Here is a 25,313-nt window from a genome sequence, read left to right as displayed (position 1 = left end):
AATGTTGTCTACTTACTTGAAATTTAATTCAACCTGATTTTTCAACGTCCACCATGTAATTTTATTTCGCATTACTAAATGAATCGAGTACCACCGACAGTGCAACCAGTTACATTTTTTTATACAGGACGGCCCACGACCAAAACGTTTCCGATGATTGTTTCAAAGCGCATTTTAAATAATATAAAATTCCCTGAGTTGTGAGCTGGTATTAATAAACAAATCTGTTTTCTTCAACATATTTTCACTGTTTCAATTAGCACTGGTTATACAGAATGTGAAACTATTAATTCCTGCACTAGAAGCCAACATTACTAATGTGAGATCCGTTGTTAACTGCATTTTTTGATCGGCCCATTAAACCAATTAAATTCTAAAATTCAATTGAATGTCTGATCCTAATCAGCTCTGTGAAGGAATTGACATTATTAGATTTGAACGTGCAATCCATAGGAAGCGAAGACTTCAATCGTTGCTGCTGTGACAGGTATCTAATATAATCAATCTTCCATACCTTGTCTGGACAAGAACCTCCCTTCCCCCGATTAATCTAGACAGTCGACTTCACAGCCACCGCTCCACTTTTAACATGTTTCATCACACCACATGCAATAATAACTTATTTCATCAAGTGGACTGGTAGGCATACACCTTCTTTGTGATACACATTTCAAAAAAGTTCATCCAACTTACGTGGCTCTTGCTTCATCACGCGGAATTCACAGGGCATTCCTGATTTCCCTTTTACAGTTCATTATTAAAAAAGATGGATAAAGAGTTATCTTTCTGCTGAGTTTCTCTATTCAAAACAGTTGTCGTCATTCATTTTGCCTCCTCCGAAACGTTATCCAAAACTGCTTGCTCCCTAGAAAGTTTTCCCTGCCTGCTGCATATGCTGCCACCACCTTGTCATGCACAGAACAATTCCATTCATAACTGCACATGAGTCTGTGCTTTTCTGATTCTCACTCGATTCTTGTGGCAATGGTAAGTTAACTGCTAACAGTTCAGATCTTTGGCTGTAACTGCCCTTTCCCAGCTGATGCATTACTGCACCTCAGAATGGAATCAGCGCAGCAGCTCCCAACTTATGGCATCCCTCTTCTATGCACTCAAGATGTGCGTAAATCATGCGTGAATTTTGATTCCTACAGAGAACTGTTCATCCGGTAAACCTCCAGTTATAGGGGAGGGTGACTCTGGTGTGTGGGGGTCGGCAGCTTCTGTACTGTTCCTATGCACAGGTATGTGGGCAAAACTTTCTATCAATTTACTGATTCCGTACGAACACTTATTTGCCAACTCTGTGATGTTCGACTCACATTTCGTTATACAACCTAACTGCACCCTACCCACAATGTCAGTATTGAGGTTTACAAACAGCATTGGCGTCAAACTGGGGAGGGGAAGTCTCAAGCTTACCTGAAGTCATTTGATGCACTGCATTGCCAAATCTTACACTGTATGACTGGGCCCCTGTATTTTCTGTGCATTCTTTACTCATTCGCGGTCCTTCATATGATTTACTGGAGTTTCTAGGGCTTGAGCATCCCCTGAATCGGTGGAAGCTCTTAGTCGAATGTCATCGACATAGATCAGAAGAGCAAACATATTCCCTGTTGTTTCACGCTTTTAGTCCAAGATATAGTGTAGGGCTCTGCATATTTTCCTGCGACAATCTGTTAAAGATGTACTATCTGCTTCACATTTGCAAGTAATATGATCCTGTGATCCTAGCAACAGGTTAATGAAAAGTAATGAGTTATCACGATCCATTACAAAGTACTACTGTTCTGTCCATGTGACATTCTTTCCAATAAGCGAATAAGGTCCTGGAGAGCAGCAGTAAACGGAGGAGCAAGAGATTATGGAATTTGGTAGCAATACTGCAAGGTATCCATTTCGCTAGCCCCAGTAAAGCATTTAATTTGAACAGCCAAATGTAAAATTCTCCAAATGTTTACACTGGCCGTCACAGCAGCACATATGGTCAGATAGCGTGGCTATCAGCATGCACGCTTTCTTGGGTGGTCCCACCTAAATAGCCAATAGTTTGGTTGTTTGAAGTGCATATATTATTTTCCCTAGTAATCTGTGAGGTCGCATCAGAGACCCCTGAAACCAGTCAGTGCTTCCACTAGCATCCGACCATTCGGCAGCCATTGTCTAATGCAGCTTCAGCCTGCCGTTTATTTCCAGCTGTCTGTAACGCCAGAAACTCAACCACGCATCTAACTCTACCTTCATTCCATTCCATGTCTCATGGCACACGATGAAAACCAGCGATGGCTACTTTGGATGTTCTGCTCTTCGGACTCGTTCCTAAATCTCCTGAGTTTCAGCGCAGTCCTTCTTTAGGCTTTCTGTCCATGTATTTGTTGCCAACGACAACTATGTATGGTTTGCTCTCGTCGAAAAAAAAACAGTTTCAGTTCAACGTAGATGGCGACTTTTTTACGGTAATTGCATCTAGATACCACGAGATTCTGCTTAGTAATTTAGGTTGAAAGTGCAGGTATACCGCAACGGATCAGATAACTAGCGAAAACGCGGAGGCATTTGAATATTGAATGTAAATACCTATGATAACGTATTTTGTTAAAAAGGAACTCATTGTATCTAATGACGAAGTTGAAAAGCCAGAATACAAAGTTGCTAATCTTCAGATTTTTGCCTCTGCTACGGACAACTGAAGGTAAGAGTAGAATATCATTTCAGTGAAATGAGCGTTACATGGTTTGAGCAGTACTTTTAGAAGGTGTTTCTTTCTTCACATTTCTGTACTGCTGTACTGGAAATGAAAGAATACGGTCCTGAACAATATTAACGATGGACCTTGTACAGAAGGGAGACGTTACAACTGAACTCAAGTCGCACCAATATCCTTACAATCAAATAAATTAAGCAGTTGGAGTGTTTAAATTAGTTCCTCAATGGAACAGAAAACTGAGTGAAAGGGCAGAGGACGTACCAGCTGTTGTAAATGTAGATGTGCCGGAAAAGATACCCTGTGCACGGATAGACATTGGAGAGATTATGATGACTTTCAGTTCGATGTGCTTAAATCAACCTCTTTTTGTTTCGAACACGAAAACTAACAAGAAGAACCAGAATATCCTCTTATGGTCCCGATATTTATTTCTAATTTATGATTAGGTTTTCGATCTTTTTCTTCTACGTTGCCGTTCATCATCTTCTTCCCTCTGGTTGAATTTTATTGATTATGTTGCTGTTAATATTCTATACACTTGCTATGCATCCACAGAGGAAACTGTATCACAGTATTTTAAGCAGTGACATGAACGTATTTTGAGAATAAATTTCTATAAGACATAAAACTTTGAATTGTCCACCTATTTTACGAAGACTGGTATCATAAAAATAAAAGGACATGTTGTAAGACGCATCATTATCTCTGGAAAACAAGATTATGGCGCCCATCTTTTCCAGCCGTCCATTAAGTGTCAACACTGCATTTTACTATTGCCGAAATAGATCGATTGTGAAATGACAAATCCCTGGATCTATGAACTTGTCTGGATTATCTTCCTAATGCAATCCATGGCACCAGACTTCGATTTATGTAGTCCTACGTGTTCCTGCCTCTCTTTCATCTTCTGTCTTTTTGTCTTTCTGTCTTCTTACCCCTGTTGTTTTATTTTCTTCTTATGCACCTTCTCGGTGTTTTACCAAAGACGGGCTGTAGTTCTTATTATCCAGAATAATCCAAAATTTGCAATTTGTCTATGATGAATTAATTATTTTGTTTATCTCATAATACATATTATTGAGTTGCTTAATTCTACTGTACCATCGGTTAGTAGTGATGCAGTGACACTTGACTGAGGTGGAGCATACATCTCCGGAGTACTTAAAGTTAACAGAGAACTGTCTCTATCATGCACTCCGGAATATCAATCTTTGAAATAGGACGACTGATGTGCATAACCGGAACTTAATCTTTTCAGTAGATATCGCAGCGTTTCTCTGGTACACTGTGGGTACTAGGAAGCTACATCTGCATTGAGCATTGCCCAATAATTAACGTTCAACTCTCTATTGTGTCCTTCCATAACAATGGAAGTTGGAACTTCCACCACCTTCGGCACGGTCTGGAATGGCGAAGATGGCCTGTTTCCGTGCTGTAATTGTTATATGCTTATTATCTCTGATAGTTCCTGAGAGGCAAACTGATCACCAGAGATTCCTACTGAGACTAGAAATAATCTGAACAGATATATGAGGAATCACAGTTGAAATATTGATCACCTGCAGCAATTAGTGAACGTTCCCAGATATCGTAATTTACTATTTTAGCATTTGATGCCAGTTGGTAACAAATGATTCTCATTTGACAAACATAGTTCCGAAGTAATCGTGCATGTGAAATGCAACATAAAAGATAACAGCATGTTGGTGAATCACGACAGTTCAAGTTCACTGCCTGTCGTTACTAAGTCTGAAACGCAGACGCATCCCCCGTTAGACATTCACTCATGCACCGATACGTCAGAATAACAGGTAATACAGGAGCCCCTTGTTAATAAGACTGGCTGCGACTGAACGCGATCCGTTCACCTCAGAGGTGACCGTTTTACGTTGTTACAACGGGTGGAGAAAACAGATATTTCGAACGGAAGTTTGATGACAGGAAAATTTTCGGAAAATAAATCAGCGATTAATCAAACAGAGAAGAAAAGAGGTGAAAACAAGGAGCGACACAACAGACGTTCCCGAGAGTTTAGTTTCCGATCTGGATATCAACGGGAATACTAAACTCCTAAACACGTTTCTGGAACGTTTCTTGGGACCAAGTTATGATGAAACCATGCGGATTGAAAACATTTATGTTGGAGACATATTTGACACAGGTTGTCAAGTTCGTTTGCTTTATAGATAAATTTACAATCGATATATCACTCATTCATCATTGACGCCATTCAGTCTGCTTCGGATTAATGGACTTCCTACTGATGAGTATCCGTTCGATGGTTACTTGGCATTGAAGCTGGAGGTTTCGGAAGTGGATGTCGGGGTACCTGACTTTACTGTCAGACCAGAAACATATCATGCTACGCCCTGGATGGAGTACAGAGTGACAGGAACTCCAGTCCTTACCAGAATGTCCAAGGAATAGAAACTAAGTTCGGCTGAGAAGAAACGTTTTCAACCGCGGAGTCTGATGGTAGTTAATCCAGGAGTACTTGACACACTACAGCAGCCACCAAGAGATGTCTCGTCGGGTAGGACCAATGTTGATTTGGATGTTGGCAAAGCCGGCTGAAACTGACCGAATACAAATTCGGTCACGGTACAGAGGAAACTGAGCCGCCGGAAGACATGAATGAACGTCTGGGAAAGGCGTCCACTTGTAGACGAGACCGAAAGGTAATTTGAAAGTGTAGGATCAGGGATTGGAATACAGAGGGCTCGACGAATCCAGAGGTCCCTGAATAGTCTGGCATATGACGCAGTGCGGGAGTAGAGTGTTGGGTCTATCCTTGTGAGGTATGTCACAACCGTTCACAAATGCATTGGATGTCCGGATATCACAAATTTCTTTAAATACTGTGTTAGTAAATGATTTAATAGGTTTCAAAGTCACGAGGACATGACTATGTTCTGAAGTGTGTAACACCCTGGTTAAGATTTTTACTTCCGTCTCGTAGGTATTTCATTTTGGATTTGAACTGAAGATAGTAAGCTTTGTTGTTCAACTTAGGAACGTAGTGTCACCCAACCAAGATGGTGTAATTGGGAGAAGGTTCTGCAGAACACGATAAAGAGATGTTTCTGAGGGGCTCTAGTGGGTGTGGATGTCATATTTGTCGGAAGCTGGCAGAGGACAGGACGAATGATGGCTGTGGATCCCATCCTTGCTTCACAAGGTGTTTTGTGCAGACGAAAACCTCAAGGGAGAGGCACCCAAATTCCCTTGTGAGACCCGTTTGTACGTGATAGATTGCAAGCGGGATTTTTCGCATATGGCTTGTCTTTACGTTCCGATCTTTCTCCAATGGAAGTCGCAAAAATAGTAAATATGAAATCCCCAGCCGATTATTCAGCAAATGTACAGACCAACGTGTGTGGGATCTGAATGTGACGAATCGTAATAAACTTCGTAGTCGAATATAAGAAGTCCTTCTGTGCCAGGAAGACCAGTCGCATCAAGATAAACAAGTTATGGTGCTTCTGACGTCAACCTTCGTGAATTAATAGACAAAGTGGTAGCTTCAGTACAGCCAGGAGTCAACGCAGTTTTCCACTGTTGAAACGGAACTACGGCACATGGCGTCATATTGGCATACACTCATCCTTGGAAAAGGTGGATAACAATTCCTCAGACATTAGACTGCTGACGATTGCTTGAACTTTAAAGTCATAAATCTGAACAGATTCCTCTATCAGCTCCTAGATTTAACCTTCAATGTCGGGCAGCTTCCCTCCCAGCAACTGACATGAGGACGGACATAATTAGGTATTAAACTGCAGAACCTAATGCTCATCATCACCATCGATTGCCAATAGTACTGCGTTCTCGAACCTTTTTCTATTTTTCCTGGACTTCGTCAGCTTTGAATCCGTTTTCAGCTTTGCAGATAACACCAGCAGTGTCCCGGAACTCAACCGTCGATTGACGGGGAGCATGATGGCGACAGAAAGCAAATTGCACCGAATGGAGTTACAACGAGATTACAATCAAGATAATAACTCGAAGGTAGATAAATAAGAAACTGATCAGCTGCGATATGCCCACATTTTTGTTAAACCTTGCGCCCGGACACATGCATTCTTCGGTATCCTGTTTGCAAGTATTATTCACAGTGTCACAGTCAACCGATGTTGAAATGCCTGCGATCGCACAGGTATGGACGATTAAACCGAATTTTGGAATTGTTGCAGCAGTTCAGATCCATACTACCCCAAGATGATCATGAGGGGAAGCATGCTTTAATTGCCATTCCAGGAAGGTAGTTAAACACAGCAAATGAACAACATCATTGAGATAGAAACTACCAGCTTGGATAAAAACTAAACTGCAGAAAGAAACAGGCTTGGTAAATCGAAGAAAACAAGAAAAAATGAAGGAAACAAGATAAAAAAACAGACAGTTCGGTAGATCGAAACATAGATGGAACATTAGACGGACAGAAAAAAAAGAGACAGTGGGGGAAAAAGGCTAGACAGTGGGAAAGAGAGTGAGAGAGAGAGACAGTATACGTGTGTGTGTGTGTGTGTGTGTGTGTGTGTGTGTGTGTGTGTGTGTGAGAGAGAGAGAGAGAGATAGAAGGAGACAGTTGGAAGAAGTTAAAGTGCAAATATACACACGTACATGCTGTTGGCGAGAGAGAATGGGGATGTCTTAATTTGATTTTCCTTGTGCATTTCTGATTTTACAATTCTGCCTCGTCCCCTTTGCACTTACCATGATTTTTTTTTAAATATCCCATTCATTTTCAGCATATTGATTTTTACAGGGAAGTTCATGCGTTTTTCGTGTTATTCATAATATACTGACTAAAAATAAGCTCGTTAATCACTGACTTGCAGAAAGTCGTAAAAATAGCATTCGAATAATCATCTACCAACAAATGAGACTTCTCAAAGCCACCCTGTACAACAAACATTCGGCAGTATTCCTTGATAAACAATTCTTTCAGCTGTTACTTCATTACGTCTCGACAGTTTACTCAAATTCAAAAGGAATCTCACCCGAAACCCATCTAGACGTGCGTATAGGTCAATATTTATATCCAGCATACATCAACAACGGTTCTTCAGCACTGATCCAGGCAGTAGCCCCAATTGTCAGAAATGTAGTCACAGCTTGCTTGACCAATCACAGCAAAATTTCCACTCTCCTTGCGAGTCGCTGAGCTACAGCAACTCCCCGTACCGTCTGGCCATACCATGCATCCAATTATGCGAAGCCACTTGGTCTCTGTGATAGCGCTCTTCCTTCAAAGAACAGCAAAGCAATTTCGTTGAACAATTTAGTTCACCAGCACCTGTACTTGACCAGACGCCTGTCATCCTACCTGATAGGTGTTCACGGGGCAGATCTCCTCTCCGTCCTCTGTTACGAAGTCGCAATCCGAAGGGAGATCAGTTTTTTTGTGTAACTAGAAAGGAGGCATTTTTGGAGGCTTGCTGCTGGTGACGCTGAATTCTGCCAGGTGCAGACGTACACATTCAACATTCGCCAGCGGAGGGTGCTGAAAGTGAGAACTAAGAGCACCTCTCAGCCACGATGCAACCCGGAAGCTGCATTTCTAGTAAGAACAATTCAATGTCGGTGTGCCAACCTTCTCAGTACCTTCGTCCCAGGAAACTGTTGCTGCTCGCCCTCTTGAAAATGCCGACATTCATATGGTTTAAATTATGAGTAAATATAAGCAGTGACACCCTTCCGAGGGTTTTCAAATCTGCTCCACCAAATTTAGTGAAGTCCTCATGGAATTGTGATAAATTGCCAATCCTACATGCAAAGCCGCAAACTCGAGTCCTCCGGAAACTCGGAACGCTTGGCGGAGCCCCGCTCCAACCCGTGCAGTGTCCGGCGGAGTCCGGCTGTCCTCAGATAGCACCCATCAACCACGCCCTCCACCCCGAATCCAATTGACACCGTGAGAATGATCGGGAATCTCTTCCTTAATCAGTGGGGAATTAGCAAAAGGCAGAATATAACACACGCCCATTTACTCATTCTCTCAATTAGTATCCGATTCGGGGGTGTGACGGTCTAACCTCTCATGCTTTTGCTCAATCAGACACCCGCGCCGCCGCACAATCCACTAACTAGTTGTAAACTCCATTTTGGGCCAACCCGCTCCTCTTGTCCCAAAGGCCGAAGGTGGTTCCGACCGAGAATCGTGACAGACCCATTTCCATCTTGGTTTCAACAGGAAAATTAATATCTCTGGCATTTTATTCTTCACTTCATAGGACGAAGCCACCCACCGTTTAGCCAACATATGCTTCCGACGTAGCCCCAAATTTCCTCAGAGGACTTGGTCTACCGGCTTGACTTGGGAGTAATTAAACTTTCGATCAAGCCATCTCTTATTTCCTTATTTCTGTTTTGCGTCTACGATCTCAGCTCGTTCATGAGCTCTTTTAAGCTCCCTTCACATAATGGAAACATACTTAAAATAAATCTTCGGTAGTAGGTCTTCCTCGCCGGCCCTAAATCAAAGGTCGATGGACAACCTCGCCTCGTGCCCGAACATCAGATATTGTGGCAAGTGCCTGGTATCTTCATTTCGTTTGCAGTTGTAGCTGTGGACCAGATGTTAAATACGTTGACCCCACTTGGTCAATGGACCCCGCATTCTATAATGTGGACATTGTCGTGGACCTCGTTGGCAGCGGCTTCCCCTTAGTGCATCCAGTGGAAGATTTGTAGTATTCCTTGACCTCCGGAGAATTCGGGGCCAATAAAACCGTTCTCTGAGAAATCCATAGGTCTTTTCAACTCCAGAATGTCTAGGATCACGATGAAGTGACTTAAACTCAATTCTCCGATACTTCAAAAAATGAAAGTAACGGGAGCATTTTCTGGTTGACTGCTAGTGACCGGTCACGTTATACATGGGATTGTTGTGACCGATTGTTTATATGTTAACTGTTAATCACATGGATTATGGAATTATTGCCTTTACTGGATACAAAGGTTGTTAGCGTGACAATAGAGTTTCAGAAGGTAGGTAGGCTACGGATGGACTTAGCCAGGTTAGTAGAAAGCGCAAAAAGGGGCAAATGGAATACTGTTTGGGGAATCGTATGGGAAATGAAAGTTTTGAAAATTTACTCATTGGGTAGACAAAATAATTCAAAGAGTCAGACAAGGAAAATAGGGATTGTCTGTGCACGGTTCCCGAAGTATAATATGCAGGTTGATTCTGCGTTGAAGAAGTCAAGTGCGATGTTAGCATTCAAATCGATAGGTCTAGTATATAAAAAAATGATGTTATGCTGAGAATTTATAAAGCATTGCTGAAGCCTCAATTGGAGTAATATGAGCAGCTTTAGGCCCCGTACCTTAGAGAGCAAAGTATGGGCTGAAATCTATATTCTGTTCCCTTAGTCCTTTACATGACTTATTGTGTAGAGGTATGGGGAAATACATTCAAAGCACATACAAACTCATTTTTTACTCCAACATAAATCCATACGATCTGTACATAAGACAAGTTCAGAAAAATTCAGAGATTTCGTAGATTTTAGGATAATACAAATTATACAAAGAAAAAGGTCAGTTAACACAAAGTTTCCAAAGATTGTTTAAATTGAAAGAAATTTAGCATCATTTGAGAGGAAGATATATATATATATATATATATATTTCAAAATTATTTGATAAGAACAAATGTTAAAAAAAATCTTTGTATTTTAGTCAAGTGGTGACTGTATGGAACAGTTGTATTAGGAATTTAACAAAATATATACCACTCTTAACAAATAAACAAATTATTTAAGACTAATTTCATGAAAAAAAAATATAAAATAATCGATTTAAAATGACTGGGAGTAATGCTGATAAATTATACTTGGATCTGGATTTCGTTAGAAGGGGACTCTGTTGATCCAATATGGCGGCGCGACGCAGCGTGCAGCGGCCACTCCGGAACTGTTTATCTGTTATTTGTGAAGTGGGTGCCGTGCGCAAACATAACTGATTGAACACTGAAGTAGAAGCACGGAGAAACATTGGGATATTCCAGAAAGAAATTCTTCGTTGCACCTGCTGCTGTGAGGTCCGGGATTCTGCTGGGAAGAACAGGCCCCCAGTCCTCGGGATCGCGCTGCCGATGGCTGTTAGCGGGACCGCCTTAATACCCTCGGCAGAGAATGGTGCTCGGAGAAGCTGTTCCGGAGGGGATGGTCGTCGTCTCGGAGGTTCGACAGACTCAGGTCGCTTTCAGTGTGTGCTGCGTCTGCGAGTCTGGTTTCGACAGAACTTCCATTGTGTGCTGCGTCTGCGGCGCTGAATCGGGCGGCGCCTTGGAAGTCCATAGCGGAGGTAGTCCCGTCTGCCTCCGGCGTGGGATGGCGAGTCTGTCGGGACACTAGGGACTTGTGGAAACTGTGGTGATTTCTTCTGAAATTACAGTTCTTTAACATCCTGGACTATTTTTATTCTGCCCATAGACTGTTTTTTTATCAGTTATGCTATTGATGCACTGTTGTAACTATATGTTGTAATTATGTGGTTTTTTGCAGGTCTTGTAGCTTTAGTTTTTTGTCTTGTTTGTCTGTTGGATTTGGAGCTCCCTTCAAGGGAACGCGCTAGAAGGTAGCGCGAAATTAATACGCAGCAGCCTCTTGGGACTCTGTATTGGGGATTGCCAAACGTTATGCGGTTTTTCTGGTGCAGACTGTTTTGTCATATGCGTCTGTGATATCATTCTGGGGCAGCTTTGTCTCATTTTTTAACTGCATTGCATTAGTGGTTTCTAAAAGACAATAAACTGAATCTGAATCTGAATGTTGAAAAATAAATATGCTAGGTTTTCTAAAATTTTCTTCTTCTACATTAGGCCACAAACTTATAAATCACCCCTGATAAGTATGAGAGGTAGGCACAATACAGTCTGCAAATTTTTAGTCTATTTTAAAGATTTATTTAATGTTGTCTTATGAAATTATCGCTATGAAATAATCGTTAAAATTGATACTTTTTTGTTTGTTTGTATTGACCGAAATAAAATGTCATTCATTAATTCATTCATTCATCTTCCCTTGATGAGTGAAAGAATCTAAGACCAGAAGCCGCCACCTCAGAATGAACGGTGTCCTTTTACAAAAATAAGCATGAGGAGGAATTTCATTCAGCTGAGAGCGATGACTCTCTGCGAATAATAGCCATACGCAGGTGTGGGGAGGAAAACGTTATGCGTATTGAATGCAAACAAATATATGTAATAGATTTGTCAGGATTGGGGGGAGATGGGCAGCAGACAGAAAACTGGGGGTTAGAGGAAATTTGAATCTGCCGTTATGAAATGAGGCAGCACACTCGAATGGTCAAATACCCTCTTACTGCTTCTACATATCAATAGAAGAAAAAGTCGAGACGATATAACAGTAAACTATATTCTACTAAGAAAGCGCACAATATCAACCTCGATGCGCCGCATATAAATACAGAATAGGTTCTTAATAGGGCAAGTCATCAAGGAAAATTAAATGTAGCATGTTGGAAACTGTTGACAGTTCACTCCTATTGGCTATTCCGAAATCGACAGTTCCCTGCTTTTGCTTGGCAAACAAGATGCACATTTCGATTGCAATATAGGTAAGTGGGATGTGATGCATTTCAATAAGATATCCCAGGCTACGAATTACTCAATACATGGTAGGTTGAACTCATAGAGCATCGGCATTTGGGGAAAAATTCATGTTTTCTTGGATGTGTAAATGGACTGAAAAGAATGACTTGCTTACCAGCTGCGAATTCGATACTGAGATCAAGATATGGTTCTGCTGTTATAACAGCGCGACGGCACCAACAGCAATTCCTAAAGTTCCAGTCGCCGTAGTGCCGGCAGTTGGGTGGAAAGGGTGCATGAGAGATTTACAAAGTTTTTCAAATTCTGCCGTAACAGGAGAGACTGGATGGGTTCAGCTGAGAAATGCTGGTGTGTGGACTTTTGGAAATTCAAACAAATTCAGGCGCAATGTTTCGAAATGCAGCAGCAATGAATGTGAAACTGAGACAGTGTTTAAAATGAATCCCGAGACTTACTAAGCTCTGCTCGTTCTTCAAAACTTAAACAAACGACTAACTTAACCGAAAGGTATCTGTTTGGTGGCAAAAGCATTCGAACTTAGAAACTGTTCTTCACGAGGTTTCATCCACGCACAGACAAAAGGTGATAAATTCAGAAGACCGTGTCATTGATATGGTCAGTAAAAAGTGACTTCCCCTAAAATAAAACAATTCATTCGAAGTATCGATCTTTTGACTGGAGGATTGTCACTAATCAAACCTTTCTGACGTTGCAGAGGCTCAACTCAAATGTGCATGCCACAATTTCTGAACGAAGTCCATGGTCTACCATTGACCAAACCGCTGAAAGACATGAACTGTATGCAGTTCTTTGAACTGGGATAACTCCGAAAATGCCTTCTCTCTCTGATACTGGACTGCAAGGGAAAAATGAACGTGTAATAGACAAAACCGATGGAGCCTCACACCTCCGTCCAGTAATAACAATGTTGCGTCAAAATAAAAATGAGAACTGCGTCACAAACCGCGGGTTGGTTTAAATACGGTTTGGAATCTATGATCACGTGACATCACATCCCCACCACCCCCTAAGGTCAATAGACAATTGCATCATCCCACTCACAAGACCATTCCATCATTCCAGTCTCCCGTGTCCAAACCGTGGATATGTAACAGCAAATTGTTTCAGTTTTTCAATGTGAACTGTTTTTCAATGCATTAGGAGTATTGATGTGCATGGATACTCTTAAAAAAACGTTCACAAATGTATCCTCATCTGCAATGAACTGCAAAGAGTGAAACTTGGCTATTTGGATTCAGAATTTGGATTCAGGAGGCAGGGACTGGTAATGAAATGAGATTATTCTGAGTATGTTGAAATGAGAAGCAGGCTCAAATACATGGGTGTCCTTTTTAAAGGAGATGAGGATTTTTTTTTTTTTTGTTTATTCTTTTTTTTTCGCCGAAGAATTGGGAACATGTGTAATTCTTTGCCACACATATCTACTTAGGCCAAACCTGTACCTATATTTAAGACAGAGGTTGATGGATTTCGATTAGTTAGTGTAAAGGGTATACGGGGAGAAGAACCGTGGTTGGGAACGATAAGATAAATAAATCAGCTATTATGAATTAGCGAACCATCCTCAGTGGGCTAAAATGGTGTAAATTTCCTACTTTGTTCTTTAACATTCATGCCTTATTCACTATATGCAGTGTTCATAATACTGTGTGCACAATATCGGAGAGACTCAACGTAGGTTGTGGGTCAATGTTATCTTACGAATTCGCTCGGTCTGCAGCGGGAAGGATTTCAATGCATCCCATACGTTTTACTTTAATTACTAAACCCATTCCAACATGGCGTCCATGTTATCTTGTTCTGCTATCCTGAGACACATCCTACATTCGGTTAGGGTATCGACTATCATAATGGCATGAACATGGATTTCTCCAAGTTCCCGTATTTTGCTCAGATTCCGTTTACTCCAAATCCATTCCACAATTCAGGCACCCATTTCTTCTGCCGACTTCCTTATCACGCTAATCTATGTAGGTGATCATAAATGTACGCTCCTCATTAAAAGCCCACAGCGCTGTATTCACTTCTGTAGAATCAGAAGACATCAGAAGGAATCTAACAGATATCACTCTTTCTCAGTTATGAGTCCTGGCAAGAACACATCTCTGGTCATATAGTCAGAGTGTGTGCACATCTGCTCATTAATGTCTTTGCGGACTTCTTCAGAACTTCAGTTATTCAGATTCCGGACAATTATTCATCATCCCAGTAACAAATAGCTAAAAATCTTTTATCTAAATTACTAAACAATAACAGCCAGATACCATTGACTCCAGTCGCCATTATTTTCATTGGTACACTGGACAGCAACCATTATTTTGAACGACAGAACACACACACACACACACACGAGTGATAATGATGGCGGTCTTTTACCGCTCATAATTCGTTTGACGTGTTAACATATATTTCACAAATTAATTGAGATGGCACAGGCTCTAGATATATTTGCGTCATTGGAAAGAGAGATGCGGTTACACCATTGCTGAGTGTTCTCAGACGAATGCGATTGAAACTTCAACACGCACTCTTAGTTGCGTGAAACCACAATGAGTAAAGGATTATACAATTTTATTAAGCTGCAGCGATCAAAGAATGGATTCTACAGTAACTGAATTTCTGTACGAAAATTTAACTACAATCCATCACTGCGCGCCTCAGCGCACAGTAATAAACTGCAGAGTCGCCCATTTGCAGCTTTGAGATCGTGACACTGAATAATTTCTTTCCCTCGTCCAGAGAAGATTTGAAGCGTCTTCTGGCAAATCCGCTTCCAACAGTATCTGTGTACAGTATGCACTCGAGACTTTGCTCTGGCCTTTGTCGGTACAAATATAAGGTATAGGCACCCCATGTAGTATCATAGGTGCAGCTGAAAGTCACAGTCTCTCCTTCTGTCTTCATTTGTGGTGGCATTGTCTGAGTGACAGAGTTTCCATGAGTCGTATCTAAAACAAAATGTCAAAACTTGAAATGTTATATTGACGATTATTTTTTTTTTCCAGAATTCAGTTTCGAGAAAGCTTTTGAATTGTCTGGTTAACCATTTAACCAGGCTCCGCACACGATCCAGATTACGAATCTCCACATTTATTAAAGAAGAATGGGTTGAATGACTTCCTCATCAAAAAAATATCACCAGGATTCAGGACTTTCTCTTTCTACTGCTTAAGTACTATAATGGGCAGAAAGTGAAAAGGGCCCAATGCGTAAGCAGCCTCATGTGACATGCTCCGCCTATTGTCCCAAATGAGACAGCTCCATGTAACTCAAGGAATGAGCGTCACGCCCCGCTGACTGAGACAGTCCTCTGACGACATAAGTCTGCAGCTCTATAAATGACATTTTTTCCCGTTGTCCAGTCGATCGGCATGCCAAAGAGATATACGGTGGAAGTACTAACAGAGAGCCTCTTGCCGACTTTCAGCAAAGCACGATAAATACACGGGCAAATCTTAGACGTCGGTCGGTTCCTGAAATATATGTTTTTACACATATCTCAGGATTTTACATAGAAACGATGCTAAATTAAATTGACCAAGTCACTGAGAAACTGCGGTTAAGTATGGTGGAGCTTTTCTCCGTATAATAGTAAATACATATCTCTGGTTCGCGGTCTCTATCCTTTCACTCTTGCCATTTTTGCTTCTTTTTGGCGCATTGGTGTCTGTATCTGTAAGTCTGACGGAAAGAGTTTGCGCTCGTGTGTGTGTGTGTTTGTGCACGCGTGTGTTTGAGTATCTTTGTGTGTGTGCTCACCTCTTATCATTCCTTCATTCGCTATCTGTTGATGTTTTCTTGCCAGTTGAGCTTAGCAACACCCAGGATAGCGTTTTGATTGCACCGGCCACGATAAATTGAGCTCAACAGCGTGAAGATATACGGCACAATATGACATAGGTCCCGCTGAAATATTTACATGTGATCCTTCAATAGTTCTACAACTCAGCGTAAAACTGCACAGTCATTCTTCTGGAGAATGTTGAACATATTGCAGCCAATATTTCTGACATATCTCAGGATGCTGAAATAAATTTCATTTCTGTATATTTTACTGTTTTGTCTGTCCTTTCTCAAACATTAGTTTCGACGAAACTTGATTGACTCATCGTATCACGGCGGGTATACTTCTGGCTCCTCCCTGATGAAAGATACCAGAACATTCGACAACCCAGAAGTACATGAGCTCCACAGTACAACGACTGCTCATTTTTACAGAGTCTCAGTGGGCACCACAACCAATGTATTCTGTAAGGAGCACGAAGAAATGAATGCCGTTTAGCGTACAGGTTTTCCTCCTTCACTTTATCTGCATCTCGCTCAAACTCTCTCTCTCCCCCTCTCAATATCTACCTACGACAATATCCCTGTTTATTTCTACTCCCTTTCTTTCTCTCTCACTTTCGTTATCTTTCTACTTCCAGGTCTCTGCCTTACTCTGGCCATCAATATCTCCCAATTATCTATTGTATCTTTCTGGTTCCTTGAGAATGTGTGGTTGTGTTAATTTTACCTCTTTTTACAATACAGATGGTCAGTTTCTCCAATCACCACTCTCCCTCTCTCTTCTCCTGAACAGTATGTTATTCTCTCATTACCTCTGTCCAGTTACTCCACCTATCTGTCGTTTTATTTTTCGTTTGTTTCGCTGCTTGTCTTATACTTAGCTGTCTGTCATTTCTTCTTTTCCATTATTATCCTCTCTCTTCCTATCTTGCCTTCTGTACACTTTCTCTTTGTGCGTGTGCTAATTGTATTATCAGCTCTCGTTCTTACTCTCATATCTGTCTCTCTTCCTTCGAGCCTACTACTCCGGCAGTATTTCCAAGTATCATTATCTCCCTATAGATGTTCTTCCTTTGGAACTTTCCTAACGATATGACATTAAGATGACTTGTCGTCCCTACAATACTCGACATAAATTTCTATTCTTGTCAGATTCTGTGTTTTCATCTTAAAAAAAAAATCTCTTCCCTCTCTTGCACTAATTTTATTTCAGACTCTCCAGGTGGACGCCACGTTGGCTTTTGGTTAGCACGGCTTTGCTATAGTTTGAGATCTTTTGGAGTTCACAGTTCATTTGTGCCGTTGTGTTGTGAATAAATTCGGTACCTCCACACAGTCGAGTACATGGAGGTTCCCCAGAGAAAGTGGTTAACTTCGCAATTCAACGAATACAGAGTTGGTTAACTGGAAAATGTAAATTATTTCTTGGTCACCACGAGATAATCATATTTTGTCGGTGTTTGCAGGGACAGTGTGGCAAATGGCTTGTTAGGCCGTCCTCCGCACTGTATCGCTACTATTGACAAAAAAAAATAAAACAAACTTACTAAATATACCGAAAGTTTTGTTTTTCTTTTCATTGACAGCCCACTAAACGAATACTTTGCATCTCCAAATGTTCTTTCCAAAGTTGCCTTTTTATTTTTTTTTTCTTCCCGTTACTTTCCTGGATCTTTCGAGAAGATGGCACACTAAATATAATTGCCTGCATAGAAAATGGATTGGCAGATATATCGGGGACAAGAATACTATTATGACCGTTAATACGATGATCATTTTTCTCGCTCCTCATTTCAAAAATCTGCCTGGACTTGCCTCACCAGTCCATTTCCCCTCTCACATTAGCATTATCACGATACATTGAAGGGGAGGTCGGTTCTAAGTAATATTTAATTTTTGCAGACGTCTGAGGGACTGTCATTTTCGCTGGAATGGAGAGTACAGGAGACTGCAGACTGCACCACTTCGAGTGGTCTTCTGTCTTCTAGAACAGAATTGGCCCCATATACGTGCTACCACCCTGCGTACACAGAAGGACGGGATTGATGAAACAGGGGTCCGGGCAGATTGACAGGTGAAATATATGAGGAAGCTGAACCTTCATGGTATTCACCACAATATTGCAAAAACTCATTCTCTCTGTTTCTCTTGTCCTGGCCCTGGCTGGCATTCCCCACCTTGTCACTTTCCTCCCTAATTGGTACTTAAAACCCACACTTTATTTCCAATCTTTCACAATTCCTCTCAATCACCAGCACCTCGTTTCAGATGATAAGCCATCAGATGACAAGGATCCTACAGCTCCTATCAGCCATGCCAGATTGTTGGTCGCCTCTCAGAGAGAGAGAGGCATCTTGCTCCAAGTCTTCGACCCCGTATCTCTTCGTAAACCGAACCTCCCATGTCCTGCCCCAGTCCAGTCCCCGTTCTACACACGCTAAGGATATTTTCCCTCCTGATTTTTCCTCCGCGTCGGAGTACTGCACTTGGGTTCGTTTTCCTGCCAAGTCCCGGTCACAGAACATTCTGGCCAGTCAAGAACCCAGCGGACTCGGATCCCGTTTAACAGGCCCTCGCCAGCCAGGACCAGTTAATAGGCACTCACGAACAATTGCTCCGGGAAGTTACGGAACACCATATACGCTGATCACAAATGTGGCCGAGGTCAGTGAGCAGGTGGACCGGATGTCCGTCTTCCTTAGTCCGTCTGACCCACGGAGAACTCCGGCCGACCCATCCGGGCATACCGTCTGTCCCCCGGAACCGGCAATATGTTCTCCTCGCCAGCCGTATGTTCCGGAGCCAGAAACCTACGTGGTGAACCTAGGCAGGTGTAAGCCATTACTACTATTATGCTCCTTGTTTTTCGAGGAACAGCCACGAACATACGCATTAGATAAGTCGAAGTTCGCGTTAATCATGGCGCAGCTGCGAGGGGATGCCCTGGCATGAGCTACGGCTATTTGGGACATCCAACCTGAGGACTGCACCGCCTTCCCCACCTTATCTCAGAGACGTGGAAGGTTTTCGTACAGCCCCTTTGCGGAAATGACGCCGCCAGACGCTTGCTGACCTTGAGTCGGGGTCCACGAAGTGTGGCGAAATATGCCATCGACTTCCGCACCGTGGTAGCCGACTCGTGATGGAACGACGAGGCACTACGGGAGGTGTTCCGACAGCGTCTCGCAGAAAAGATTATGGAACAACTTCCAGCGAAAGATGACATGGACAGTCTAGCAGCACTAATCACATTAGCGACCATGCTGGACGACCGGTTTCGGGAGCGTCGGAGGGAAAGTAGGAGTCACCCAGCTCCTCGGGTAAATCCACGGCCCGTTTCCCCACCTTCCACCAATTCGCCTTCCTCGGCTCCCCCCCAGTTTCGTTCGTGCTCCATCTGTCCACACCGTCCTGGAAGAAGAACCAATGCAGCTTGGACGAATAGGCTCTGCATGGCCGAACGGACGCGGATGTGGAGAGCTAGGGCCTCTTACTATTGCACCCAACCAGTCCACCTCCGGGATACCTGTCCTCAGCTGCCAAAAGTGGAGGGTTCACCAGTGAGAGAGGGAGTCCTGGTGAGCCGAATGATACTTCCTTCAGCACCCCAGACACGAATGTAGGTCCCGGCAACCGTGAAACACCAGCTGCAGTCCCTGTCCGTATCCGTTCTGGTGGATTCTGTTTCGGAGGGCAACCTTCTGGACGAGTGGTAGCTACCCAGGCGGAATATTGCGGAAGCAGTTGACCACCCCTCTGGAGGCCAGGGCCCTAGATGGGAGGCTGCTTGCTCGTTTGACCCACTGTACCCCACCCGTCACCTTGATTCTTTCCGGCAATCATCGGAAGGAAGTACGTTTCAGCCTTTTTCAAACCCCCCCAAGCCCCTGTCGTCCTAGGGTACCCATAGCTGAACCAGAACAATTGCCAGATCGACTGGACCGCTGGGAGGATAGACAGATGGAATCCGGCATGCAACACCCTGTATCTACTTTCGGCCCCACCTTCCAGCGATTCTGCGGCGACCTCGCCGGCCTCCGAAGACCTTGACCTCTGCAGGGTACCTGCTGAATACCACGACCTGAGGCAGGTGTTCAGCAAACAACGAGCACTTGCCTTGCCTCCGCCTCGCCCTTATGACTCTGCCTTCGAACTTCTTCCTGGGCCCCACTATCCACTAGTCGCCTCTATAATTTGTCGCGACCAGAGAGGGGGACCATTAAGAGATACCTGGACGAGTCCCTCGCAGCGGGCCTCATCAGGCCGGCTTCCTACCCTGTGGCCGCCGGGTTCTTTATTGTGGAAAAGAAAGATGGATCGCTTCGCCCCTGCGTCAATTATCGAGCCTTTAACAACATAACCATTAAGAATAAATAGCCACTATATCTTATTTGATCAGCCTTCGGAATGACCACCTTTTCCAAGCCAGACCTACGGAATGCCTACCACATCGTTAGGATACGGAAAGGGGATGAGAAGAAGACAGCCTTTAATACCAGTCAGGGCCATTTTGAATAAATTTTGATGCCGTTTGGCCTTACTAATGCTCCCGCCGTTTTCAAGGACTTCATCAACGATGTGTTAAGCGACTTCATTAACCGTTTCGTATTCGTCCATCTAAACGACATTCTGATCTTTTCCGGCAGCCTGCATGAACATGTTCGCCATGTCCGTAGAGACCTTCCGAGGCACTGGGAAAGCCAACCGTTTGTGAAGGCGGATAAATGTGAGTTTCCTGTCCCTTCGGTCAGCTTCCAAGGATACATCATCGAAGGCGGGCAGGGGAGATCCGACCCCGGGAAGATCAGTGCGATGGAGGATTGGCCTAGGGCCAAGACCCCCAAGAAACACCAATGGTTCCTGGGATTAGCGAACTTCTACCGCCGTTTTATCAGGGACTACAGTCGGGTGGCAGCTCCCCTCAGTAGATTTACTTCACCCTCCACATCCTTTTCTTGGGACACCGAAGTGGGAAGCAGCATTCACTAACTTACAGAGACGCTTTACCACCGCCCCCATCCTGATCCATCCGGACCCGTCCCGACAATTTGTCGTGGAGGTGGACGCTTCATATTCCGGGGTCGGAGCAGTCCTGTCCCAACGGTCGGATACTGGCGAAACGGTTCAACGAGGTGCATTCCTTTCCCTCCGAGTGGCCCACACGGAACGGAATTATGACGTGGGAAGTCGAGAGCTATTGGCGGTCAAATTGGCGTTAGAAGAGTGGTGGCACGGGTTGGAGGAGCCATTCGTCGTCTGGACAGATCACAAAAAAACTGGAGTATATTCAGTCCGCCAAGCGCCTGAAATCGCGCCAGGCCTGTTGGGCATGATTCTTTAGGCGATTCAAGTTTACCACCACTTACCGTCCAGGGTCCTTGAACGGAAAGCCGGAAGTGCTCTCCCGCCAGTTTGACTCCAGTGAGGACATCTGCAGTCCAGAAACGTTCATTCCCCCGTCCTGCGTGGTACCCGCCCTCACCTGGCAGATCGAGTGCGTGGTAATGGAGGCCCAACAGTCTGATCCGGACTCAGGTAACGGACCCAGCGACAGCCTCTATGTGCAGGAACGCGTCCGATCTCAGATCCCCTAGTGGGGGCACTCGTATCGATTTGCCTGCCACACCGGAGGTAAACGAAACCTGGCACTCCTGAGAAGAAATTTTTGGTGGCCCTCCATGGAGGCAGACAACTGCTTCTTCGTCGCGGCATATCCCACTTGTGCCCGGGGAGAGGCCGACTGCGGGATTGCTTCGCCGCCTGCCTGTTGCTGGATGCCCATGGTCGCACATCGCCCTGCACTTCGTCACACGTCTGCCCAAATCCAGCTGAAATACGAGCATTCTAACCGTTGTAGTCCGATTTCTGAAGGTTTTTCATTTTGCAGGCCTACCGCAAGTCTCCTCGGCCCAAGAGACCACTGACCTCCTTGCCCGCCACATTCTTTGCCTCCAAGGAATCCCCGCCGACATCGTCTCGGACCGACGCACCCAGTTCGTCTCTAAGGTGTGCAGAGCATTCTGCCGAGCCTTGGGTACATCAGTCAGCCTATCATCCGACTTCCACCCCCTGACAAATGGACAGACAGAGCGCAATAACCAGGATCTGGAAGCCACGTTGAGTTGCGTGACCAAAAACAAGCCGGACAACTGGAGAGTTCAAATCCCCTGGGTCGAGTACTCACACAACTTCCTCGTGAGTTCAGCTGTAGGAAAGTCCCCGTTTGAGCGTTCGCTGGGGTACCAGCACCCGTTGCTTCCCGCACAGGAAGCAGAGATTGCAGTACCATCCGTCCACGATTATACAGACCGGTGCCGCAGGATTTGGAAGGAGACCCGTGCGGCCCTGGACCGCTCAGCAAATCGCTACAAGGAGACAGCCGACCGACACCGGACTCCGGCACCGGAGTACCAACCTGGGCAGTTGTTATGGCTGTCCTCCAAAGACATTCGGCTCAGGAATGAGCATAGAAAACTCGCTCCAGTCTTCCTAGGACCGTTCAGTGTCAAACGGGTTACTCATCCTACAGCGGTCAGACTGAAGATACAATGTTCCCTACGGATCCACCCTACATTCCATGTTTCCCAGTTTAAACCAGTCTCGGTCAGCCCCTTGTGTCCACCGCCTGATATTCCCCCACCAGCCCGATTCATTGGCATCCATCCAGCGTCCACCGCCCGACGGCTATTGAATGTGCCCCGAAGTGGCAGAGGGTCCTAGTACTTGGTGGATTGGGAAGGGTATGTTCCAGCGGACCTTTTCTGGGTTCCCCGCTAATTTATTTTGGACCATTCCTTCAACCATGACATTTATCGGGACTATCACAACAAGCCAGGAAATTCGCCGGTAGGCTCCCATTGAGGAGGGTGTACTGTCATGGTCCTGGCTAGTATTTCCCACCTTTTACCTTTCCTCCCTAATTGGTCCATAATCCCCACACTTGAATTCCGATCTTTCCCAATTCCTCTCAATCACCAGCGCGTGGTTTCCATTGGCCACCTGAGGACAAGACTCGAACAGCTGCGGTCAGCACTTGCCAGATTGCTGGTCGACTCCCAGGGAGAGAGGAGCCTTGCTCGAAGTCTTCGACCCCGTATCTCTTCGTAAACCAAATCTCCCAGGTCCCTACCCGGCCTGGTCCCGACTCTGCAACCACTACGGAGATTCTGCCTCCTTATCCTGCCTCCGCGTCGGAGTCCTGCACTTCGGTTCGTTTTCCTGCCACAACCCTGTCGCATCTCTACTTCTATTCAGTTTTGTGAATTGATTATTAGTGTGTCTTATCCGGAAGGATTTCCTGACAACTGGAGAAACCAGGTTCAAGCCATTTCTATTTAACTCCTTCCCTCTAGGAAGTCAAACAGCGTGGAAATGTGCTCCCAGGAATGATGGTATGTCAATGTTTGAAGTAACAGCTACTCAACCGTTACCGACTGTTGAAGACGACTTGCAACTCGGAACAGAAAAACGTCAGTTTCACAGATACGTAGGCTCCGCCCTCCTGGACGTGCACTCTACGCTTTTTTCAGTTTCTACATGTGATGCTGTGGAGCTGATAACGCGAATAATTGAATATCAAACCAATGGAATGCGTGCTCTCGCGACCAGCCATGCCAACCATACCTGGGACACAGCACCAAATACGACACAGTCGACATGCTTTAGGCAGGACTGTTGCTTGTAGAGAGTGTAGAAAGGATAACTTCCGATGAAAGCAAAAGGATAGCAGCTGTTTAAAAGTTTGAAACGTATATCAAGCAACGATCGCCGCAGGAATCAGGGACGAGAATTCAATCCAGAAATCCCGCAAACGAAAATGCCAGCAACAGTGCTGAGTGGCACTGAGCCAACGAGAAAGGAAGTCTAGAATATCAGCAAGACTGCAAAGTCATCAGCCGCCTGTCGACCGAGCGGTAGACGCTACGATATATAAGAAAATTTTAAATCGCCTCCGGAGATGTTTGAACATAATGGAGAAAGGCTCTATCGCACTAAGCCGGAAGATGTTTAAAAGGATGCCTTTTCCCCAAGGAAAACTATTCCTCTGCCATCATCACGTTCATAGCAATCCTCCTTCTCAGGATATTATTCTCGATACCAGCCAGAAGGTTGTTATTTTACTACTAATTCGGTATTTTGACTTCACCGTCTCAGGTTTAGGTTTTACTGGCTAGTGCATTTTGGCCACTTGTTTTCATTTATTAAAACTCTACATGTTGCATTCCAAAACTCATTTCGTGTCCCTATAATTTATTTTGGTTTAATTATTCCTGTAACGAAATTCCCTCACTGGTGACGCACCATTTCAGCACCTCCACCCAGAAAGGTGACATCCCGATTTTTTTCTGTGCTTCTTAAAGACATCTCGACGGTCAACCAATTGCTTCGCCAGGCTTGGCAAATGACTGGTAACCTAGCAGTTATGTCGTTATACCTTGCCAACGCCGACGGTTTAACACTACAATCCTCATCTAGACTGGTCAGGCTCACTACTATATCATGCCAGTAAGGCATTAACTGATTATCAGTTAACTAGGAGAATTCAACTTCACTTCAGACCACCTTATATTCAGGTGGGAAGATCTCTGAAATGGACTCCAATCGGCTGCACCATCTCCGCCATTTTGATATTTAATTAGTTTGTATCTCCTCACATTGGCAGCAACAGACATGACCTGTGGCCCTCTCTTGGAGAACAGCATATGGAGATTCACAGAAGACATCACAATAACAACAGGGACCTATGTCCACGCAAAATAGATATTGAAAGCCCTGGACAACGTAGCTCGTTGTGTTGGAGTGATCAGGTAGCTACCTGCTTAGCCAAGAAGTCCAGATATAAATACTCTGTCATAAATACTTTCAATGCGTATGGTTTCTTCATAGTTTAGTCCCTGAAACGTCTGAAATCCTGTTTAGTACTTTAGTATGCCCATAGATATACAGAGAGGAATGTAAGCTCCCGGGAACTTCAGACTGATCCCCAGTTGTGTCGCTCCGCGGATTCCCCTTTTTTTTCTCTCTGTTTGATTAATCGCCGAATTATTTTCCGAAGATTTTTCTGTCATAACACTTCCGCTCGAAATATCTGTTTCCCCCACCCATTTCAACAAGATAAAACGGTCACCTCTCTGGGAATGGATCGCGCTCAGTAGCAACCATCGCCTTGGTACGTCGCACAGGATGATCTGACCTCGGATCAACCGTGTCAGT

The sequence above is a fragment of the Hypanus sabinus genome, chromosome 26 (assembly GCF_030144855.1).
Source record: "Hypanus sabinus isolate sHypSab1 chromosome 26, sHypSab1.hap1, whole genome shotgun sequence".
Classification (NCBI taxonomy): domain Eukaryota; kingdom Metazoa; phylum Chordata; class Chondrichthyes; order Myliobatiformes; family Dasyatidae; genus Hypanus; species Hypanus sabinus.
The sequence above is the reverse complement of the archived record's forward strand: the minus strand, read 5'-3'. Positions refer to the sequence as shown.